The 8173-nt window shown below is 44.5% G+C and overlaps 1 pseudogene; it reads right to left on the reverse strand.

Annotated features, from left to right (window-relative positions):
* Window positions 1–4421: 4421 nt before the first annotated feature.
* Window positions 4422–7376, reverse strand: LOC127218766 (uncharacterized; annotated as a pseudogene).
* Window positions 7377–8173: the final 797 nt, after the last annotated feature.

Raw genomic sequence — 8173 nt, forward strand, 5'->3', positions numbered from 1 at the left:
GTACCCAATAGTCCAAGAGCTTTATGTGCCAGGAGTGTCTTGTGACCTAAGTCACCCAAAGGCTCTAAAGCTGCTTCAGAAAAACAACTCTATAAATCACAGAAAACAATCACTGATATCCACCAAGATTTATTTAAGGTTAAAGTACTACTATTCTGTCCTAATGATTACCCTATATAAAGTGACTGTTAAATTCCTACAACAGGAGGCAGGAGGACCTCTGAGAATTCAAGGCCAGCCTGGTCTACAAAGAGAGTTTCAGGACAGCCAGGGCTATGCAGAGAAACCCTGTGCCTGCCTCCATACCCCCAAAAGGTGGAGGGAACAGCAGAGGCAGCAGTGAAGATGGTGACTCAAGGGGCATCTGAGTGGTTGGTGGGAGCACCAGTCAAGGCAGCCAACTTTTTTTGTTGTTTTTTTGAGACAGGGTTTTTCTGTATTGCTTTGGAGGCTGTCCTGGAACTAGCTATGCCTTCAAGAGACCAGATGGTCATCTGTGGTTATAAATTAGCTTTCTTGAGATGTCTGTAGTGTGTTCCAGATGGCTGATATTGACATCAAGATATCTAGGCAGTAAGAAAGAGTCTAAGGCAGTTGTAAACTGGAGAGTCACATTGGACCATCCTGAACATCATTGCTTACTTTCAGAAACACAAACTTCGGGAACACTTGCCATTATCAAGGACCGGGGCTTCAGAGGTGGCTCAGTGGCTAAGAACACTGGTTGGTCCTCCAGAGGTCCTGAGTTCAATTCCCAGCAACCACTTGTTGGCTCACAACCATCTATAATGTGATCTGATGCCTTCTTCTGGCATGCAGGTATACTTGCAGAGCACTCACATGTAAAATATAAATATATAAGATTAAAAAAAAAAAAACCTCAAGGACTTACTAACCACAAGAGTGATTTTAGCAGACATTGACTTGCTTCCCAGTGCCCAACACCTGTCTAATGCTCCAAGAAAAGATGGCTTTCTCTCATGTGTCTTGCTTCCAATGGCCCCTATTAATTGTACTAATGATCACCCCTACTCTCCATCAGAACACTAGACTGGCTTTACCTGAAGCCATACTGAAACTCCAAAGACCAGCCAGGTAGTGGTGGCACACACCGGTAGAGGCAGGGGGATCTCTGTGAGTTTGAGCAAGTTCCAGGACAGGCTCCAAAACTACACAAAGAAACCTATAGGGTAAAAGGGCCGGCCAAAGAAACCCACTTTGGCCCTGACATCAGAGCCAACTCTGCTCATAACCTGAAACACAAAACCTATCAATCCCAGAGCAAGAAACCAACCAATTCCTGAGCCCCCTGACTGAAAACAAACAAACAAACAAACAAACAAAACCCAGGATCTGAAACCTGAGCCAGTGAAAGAAACACTTTATCCCTGAGCTCTGAACCAAAGACTTTGAAACCAGTGCCAAAGAAACACACTTTGTCCCTAGAATCAGAGCCAGTGAAAGAAATGTGCCCTGGCCCTAAAATTAGAGCCAAAAGGCTTAAAAGGACCAGTGAAAGAAACACAGTTTGGCCTGAAAATGGATCCATCTCTGGTTCTGGCCCACTAAACCAATCCCTGAGCAGGGAAAACTAACCAATTCCTAAGCAGAAAACCCTGTCCCTGGAAATACCCTGCCAGTAAGAAGCCCTACATAAGTAAGCCCCTCTGCCTGTTCAGTGGCTGGCTATCCTTTCCCACCCTGGCAGAGGCAGCCGCCATCCTGTTCAGTGGCTGGTTGTCCTTTCCCATCATGCAGAGGCTTTCTGAATAGTCTTGGGTGAAGATCTTCATTTGCAGGTGCAGATTGCTACATTTCTGCAGGGACTTTCCCTTTAGCAGACTATAGCTGAAGAACTGAGCAGAGTTTCTCTGTAATGGCCCTCTCTAGCAGAGGAGCAGGATTGTTACATCCTGTAGGGAGACCAACCTCCACTACACTCCAGCTGGCCCCCTGATAAGTCAGGACACTTTTCTCTCCAGGGTTGAGATGTCCAACAGGGAGGGCTCCAGCCTCCAGAGCTGTCCTAGGTAGCCTGGCTTCTGGCTAAGTCAGGAAACTTTTGAAGCTCCAGAGCTGTAACACTCACACTTCCTTACAAAATCCTGTCTAAAAAAGAAAAGAAAAGAACTCCAAGGACCTTAAACTCATTATGATAATAGCACACCCATTGATGCGAGGACAGATCCAGGAGTAAATAAATTGGGTGGGGGTAAAGAGGTGGTACCCTGATGCTTGAAAACTTTCTGTATGAAAAGCTCTGACAATGTAGCAGTGGTAGAGGTTTTGTCTAGCATTCTGGAGATACCAGGTTCAATCCCTAGTAGTACATCCTCTCCCCATAATAAAATGACAGAAAAGAGAGATCTGAGGAGAGCTGGCACATACCACTCCTTGTGACTCAGTCCTAATAAAAATCTCACACCCTAGTCCTGCTAAGGGAGAAGGTGCCTCCATACTTTTGTCATAAAATAAACTATCCAGGCTGCTTCATAAATGCTTAGTTATTTGTGAATTGTATTGAGTAGGAAGGGATCCTATAAAATTGGTTAATAATTCTAGTGTGGAAATCTTCCTATCTTGTGGGTGCACTGTACACCTGAACATAGATAGAAAGAGAACATTGGGGGACTGGGTAGACATAACTCAGTGAGAGAATGTAACATGAAAAAAGACCCAGAGACAGATATTGGGGTTCAAGCTAAAGATCAGGGAAGCAAAGTAGTAGTGGGCTACTAGTTCTTACTCTACCTCAGGCTGAATGGGCTGACCCTGCTGCCTCTCCTCAGAGTGGCTGGAGAATGCATGCCTGATGCTGAGACCTTGCTCCTATCTTATATACCTCCCTAATGCAAGGATTAAAGGCATGTGATTTCAGGTGCTGAGATTATCTTTGTGTGAGCTGTTTCTCTTTAGGACTGGATCAGTCTTGTGTAGATCTGGGTGGCCTTGGATTCACAAAGATCTGGCTACCTCTTAATCCTGAGACCTAGGCTTAAAGGACCACCACCTCTTAGTTTCTGACTGCTGGGATTAAAGGTGTGTGCTCATTCCAACATAACATTCTCCTACAATTTTTATTTAACTGGAGTATCTTTTAATGTTGTGCAGTGATCTTTCTATTTATGCCTCTTTTGGGTCTTGAAAGTATATAAAATATAGAAGAAGTGTATAGGAATAGCTACCCAGAAGTGGAATTGTTAGTTGATCCTGATGACACAAGCCTGTGGTACTTACTAGCTCAGGGTAGTGTGGGGTAGGAGAATTTTGTTTTGTTCTGATTTGGTTTTTGAAGACAGGGTATGTTTGTAGCTTTTGGAGGCTGTCCTGGAACTTACTCTGGAGACAAAGCAGAGATCTGCATGTCTCTGCCTCCTGAGTGCTGGTAGTAAAGGCGTGAGCCACCTCTAAGCTGAGGTAGGAGAATCTTGAGCACCCAGACTTCATAAGCAAGATCTCAAAAAACAAACAAACAAAATTAAAAAGAAAAATTTTAAGTGCATTTGTGTAGGTATGTGCACGTGCTAGTGGGGGCCAGCAGAGGGCATGCATTATTCCCCTCAGGTTGCACTTACAGGCAGTTGCTAGACAACCTATGAGGTGCTGGGAATAGAACTAGCTCCTCAGCAAGAGGATCTCTCTAGTCCCTACAACTAAGGTCCACAAAGGAGACTCTTAGCAGAGGTGAACAAAGACCAGGAGTCATGATTATCGTTTGCACTGGGATTCCCCAGGCCTGGCTCATGCGTGCTAAATGCCAAGTTGTCAAAAGGTACACGTCGAGACTGACAACTTGGCTTCTACTTCCCTGAGCAGATATAGGAGATTAAGCAAGAAAACTATGTCACTGTAAAAGTTTATTATTTTTTCTTTTTTCTGTCTTTTTTTTGGGGGGGTTGGTTTTGTTTTTTTGTTTGTTTTTGCGGTATTAGAATGCAATAATCCTTTCTCAAAGAGTTACATCCCCAAATCCCGTTTTTTTTTTTTTGTTGTTGTTGTTATGTTTTGTTTTGTTTTGCAGTGTTAGAATGCAATAATTCTTTCTTAAATAGTTACATCCGCAAAGCCCGGTTAGCTTGTTTTTTTTTTTTTTTGTTTTTTTGTTTTTTTTTTTTTTTATGGACAAACTTTCACAAACTCATAGGTTGTCCTTAAACTCAGAGCAATCTTCCTGCCTCAGCGCCTCCCTCTCGGTGACGAGTCCTGGAATTCCAGACTTGAGCCACCACTCTTAACCAACCAACAATTGGCATTTGTTGCCACACTCTCCTGAAAGTTACCATTGCCCAGTCTGCGTGAAAGGCAGTATCAGCATAGCCACGTGCCTCCCGCTAGCTGCGCGTGCGCGTGGGGCGTGGCCTGTCGGGTCCCACCCACCGCTGCGTGCGCACGTCGCTCCGTCCTCGCCCTAGCCCGCTAGGCTACCCTACCGCTGAGGGAGTCACTGACGGAGGCTGACGGGCTTGCTGATCGCCTGAGGGTGAGTAGCCCGCGCCGTTCCCGGCCTTGCCGGCTCGGGTCCTCGCTTGCCGGAAGCCTTCCTTCAGAGCTCCGCTCGGCTGGCCCGCCACGACTCGGCCGCCAGCCTGAGGGGACATCCGGACGAGGGGGAGGCCGGAAGCTGGCTGAGGCCGGAGATCGGGAGACGGGGGTCTGGGAGGGGACACCGAGCGGGCCTCGAGCGTCAGGTGAGCCTGAAACTGCAGGCCTTTGACCTCCGGACCGAAGCGTGGTCTGGTGTCCCCATGGGGTCCAGCCCTCCCAGCGTCCGGAACGCTCTGGACGAGGTGACTACTCGAAGTTAATGCAGTAATGTAGCCCACCTGAGGTCCCGGAGGAGCCCGGGCCGTGGCGGCCCTCGTGACCCGCCCTCCAGTGACTCCTCTCGGTAGGAAGATCCCCTGGAATCAAGAGACCTCTGGTGCAGAATGCAAGACTGGGAGGACTCAGCCTTACATGCTGCCAGTTGGTCTGGATGGGGAGGTCATCTGTCACCTCCAAAGCACAGGGCTCTAGGTGGCTTCATTGCCCTGTGGAAACTGCCAGGACCGCCTTACACACAGTGTTTGCACAAGGGCTGTCTGTCATGCCATTGAAATTGGTTCTGAAGGACCGGTTGTTGTGACTCGTGGCTGTTATCCTTACCCTACCCTATTGCTGGCGCCACAGACTCAACAAGAGGGAGTGTGACTGAGGGACACAAACACCATATATTGCTGTCCAACTAAGGGTGACCGCCTTCTCTTTAACCCTTTCTCAGTCCTTCTGTTTTCCCACCTTTAAAATGAGATGATTTACAGACTGGTGAAGTAAATCCACTAGTGGTCTGCCTGGACGTCCCGTGTTCTTTCAGAAATGGATTGGAGATTAGAAATGGTCATTTAAGTGGTCATACCGACCTTAGGCAGTCCAGTCATGTACAAGGAAATAAGCCTATCACAGGTTTTGTGCTTTTCTGTTTCCGGAATGGTGCTATTTATGATAATTATTGTAAACATCATCATATATAATGTATAATAATTATTACTAATACAAATATTTTTTGATGGTGGAGGTTGAACATCATGAGCACATATTTAACCACTGAACACTCAGCCCTACCTAGTGTTTCTCATTTTGAGAAAAGGAATTATTGCTATGTCTGTGCTGGCTGAATTTTATACCTTTCTGCCTCAGTCTCCTAAGTGCCCCAGCCTAAACCATCTTTTTCCTTTGGGTCTCTGTTAAAATTATTTAGCTCTCGAACTCACAGAGATCTGTCTGCCTCACCCCACTCCCCAACTGTATGTTTTGATTGCAGCATTTATTAATACTTTTAGTTTCTTTGAGGAGTGAAAAGTGTCCATTCAGATTTTTTTCCCCCCAGAAACACTGCAAGATATACTCTTTGTTTGCTAGGAGTTGCCAGTTCAGTAGGACATTTAGTCAGCTCACTTAATAAAATTGGTAAACATTGTCTAATACAGTGTCTCAGCCAAAACACTGATTAGGGTGTGAGAATCTGTGAGCCTTGGAAAGTTGCATGCTTAGTAAATGACTGCTGGGGACATGGAGAGGAAACCCTGTGGTTCCTTTTTTCTTTGTTCAGGGCAGTCAGTTGAGATGCTGTTGAGTCACCAGAGTCAGGAATATGAGTACTCCAGAAATGATAAGGCTGTTGAGCTATAGAAGGTCAAATGTTAACTTCCTTTAGCTCACACAAATCTGTTGAAACATGCAATTGGGCGTACCTTGATTTTTAAAAATTTCCTTCAACAGCTGACTGTTTACAGGACAGCTGGGTTTTGTTTCAGGATTGCACTGAAAGTTGGAATATCACCCTTCCAGAAGGCAGACATTTTAGAAACTGGAATTGTATAATTCAGAGTAAATTTCATAATTCAGCTTGTTACTTTTTAGAGAAACAAACTCCCCCAAACTTTTCTCCTTGTATCTTATTGTCCATAGTTAAGTAAAAAGTTACTTAAATGTTTTTCTTTTGGGGGAGTAATCAGTGGGAATTTTTAGGCTGGTACAAAACATGCTGCTGTAATCCCAGCATTTAGAGGAATTCAAGGTCATCCTTGGCTACTTAGTGTTTGAGGCCTGCCTGAGCTACTAGAGAGTTTATCTTAAAAAAAAAAAAAAAAAAAAAGGCAAAAACAGGATAAAGGTTTTAAAGTTCTGTTGTAATGTGAATAAATTCTCATTTTTTTACTTTTATTTGCATTTATTTTTATTTATTTGCATTTATTTTATGCTGAATTTATTCCCATGCCATAAATTTTTGTTTCTTTTGGGATATCTTTTTCTTCTGTGCAACCTCCTCTTCTGGCTTTGGAACAGTCTGTTCCTTTTCCATGAGGATCATCTCGATGTGGCAGGGAGAGCCCATGTATGGGTTAATCCAGCCTTGAGCTCTGTAAGTTTGTTGGTGCTTCAGAGAATCTGCGTCTAGACCCTTAAGCTCAACATTACTCTGCATTTTTAAGCATGTGCCGCAAAAATTCAGCACTCTTTTGGCAATCGGCCCTGTGTCCAGCCCCACTATTTGGCCTGGGTGCACCTGCTGACTGCACATTATACCACAGAATAGCACACATTGCTTCTTCAAAGTGACATTTGATGATATTTGGTGGCTTTTCAGATAATCATACCCTTGATGGCCTGGGTAGTTTCACAGGTATTCTTAAAGTGAACCCAAAGATTCTATCCTCTTGACTTGCATGATTTTGTAGGGTTTTCTGGGAAGAGAGAGTAATGAACCATCTCTACAGGTCACTTCAGGCTGCTTACAGGAAGAGCAGTTCTCATTGTTTTTGTAGGTGGAAATCATGTTATTATCAATACTTATTTTTAAATGTATTTTATGTGTATTGGTGTTTTGCTTGCATGCATGTCTGTGTGAGGGTTTCAGATCCCCTGGAACTGGAATTACAGTCAGTTGTGAGCTGCTGGGTGCTGTGTGTGTGCTGGGAATTGAAACTGTGTCCTCTGGAAGAGCAGCCAGTGCTCTTAACCACAGAGCCATCTCTCTAGCCCTCTTATTATCAGTTCTTGACAATAGAAGGAGAGGTTTTCTTACTTGTTAAAAAATTATGAGTGTGTGAGAGGGCTTGCATGCTTTCCGGCTTGTAGAAGTTGATTCTCCTTCCATGCAGTAATGCTCAGCTCAGGTGGTTAATTAAGCTTGCACTTTTGCTGGATGAGCTGTCTTGCTGCCCAAGAGATTTTTTTTTTTTTTTTTTTTTTTTTTTTTTCCAAGACAGGGTTTCTCTGTGGCTTTGGAGACTGTCTGGGAACTTGCTCTGTAGACCAAGCTGGCCTTGCACTCACAGAGATCCACTTGCCTCTGCCTTCAGAGTGCTGGGACTAAAGGCGTGCGCCACCCCAGCCCAAGAGATTTTTTAAAATATGTATTTATTTGTTATGTATGAGTGAGTGCTCTATCTACATGTACACCTTTATGTCAGAAGAGGGCATCAGATCCCACTATAGATGGTTGTGAGCCACCATGTGGGTGCTGAGAATTAAACTTAGGTCCTCTGGAAGAACAGCCAGTGCGATTAACTGCTGAGCCATCTCTCCAGACCCAGATTTTTATTTAATTGGTTATTTTGTTTAAGTCTTAAAAATTGAGAGGAAAGGAGGACACTCTGTGGGAATTGGTTCTCTCTTTACACTTACATGGTGG

This window comes from Phodopus roborovskii, unplaced genomic scaffold (genome assembly GCF_943737965.1).
Source record: "Phodopus roborovskii unplaced genomic scaffold, PHOROB, whole genome shotgun sequence".
In the NCBI taxonomy this organism is placed as follows: Eukaryota; Metazoa; Chordata; class Mammalia; order Rodentia; family Cricetidae; genus Phodopus; species Phodopus roborovskii.